Source organism: Corvus brachyrhynchos, unplaced genomic scaffold (assembly GCF_000691975.1).
Source record: "Corvus brachyrhynchos isolate BGI_N302 unplaced genomic scaffold, ASM69197v1 scaffold479, whole genome shotgun sequence".
Lineage (NCBI taxonomy): Eukaryota > Metazoa > Chordata > Aves > Passeriformes > Corvidae > Corvus > Corvus brachyrhynchos.
The window spans coordinates 59607-60387 of NW_008240089.1; positions in this window are offsets into that span (position 1 = coordinate 59607).

Sequence of the window (781 nt, forward strand, 5' to 3'; positions counted from 1 at the left end):
ACCACCCCCATCCATGCCCCCTCCATCCCCATCCCTGTACCACTTCATCCTCGTACCCCCCATCCCCACACCCCCATCCCCATCCTGTACCCCACAATCCCTGTACCCACATCCCCACCCCCCCAGATGAGTGCTCCCACGTGTCCCAACCCCTCCCCAGGTGACCCCATTGATGCCACCCCTACTCCCCCCTGCCCTGGGGAGAAGGGCTGGAGCCCATCCCAGGGGACACCCCCAACATCCCCTGCCCTGGGATGGGGGGACTTTGAGGCCACCAGGACATGCTTTTCCCCTCCCAAAGGGGCCAGACCCCTCCCAAACACCCTTCTGTAAGGGACCCCTACATCAAAACCTCTTAGCGGTCCCCTGTAAGAAAGGGACTGAGGTCCCAGGAAGGGACTAAGGACCCCACACCAGGCTCAGAGCCTCCCAGTCCAGTACAGAGCCACCCTCAAAGAATTTAGGACTCCAATCAGACCCAGAACCCTCAGAAGGGATTGGGGATCCCCCATAAGGGCTCAGATCCCCACAGGAAGGATTGTGTCCCCCAGTCAGACTCAGAGACCCCAGCAAGGGATTGGGGACCCCCAAGCAGAGCCCCCCAGGAAGGCACTGGGGTCCCCCCCAGGTTGGGGGTCCCGGTGACTCACGTGGCAGTTTGGTGACACGCCAGGGCACGGAGGCGGTGACGTATCCGCGGCGTGCGGCGGTGACGAGCAGCCAGGAGCCCAGGCGGTAGGGCACGGGCAGGACCCCGGTGCCCGTGTGGTCGGTGGTCCCG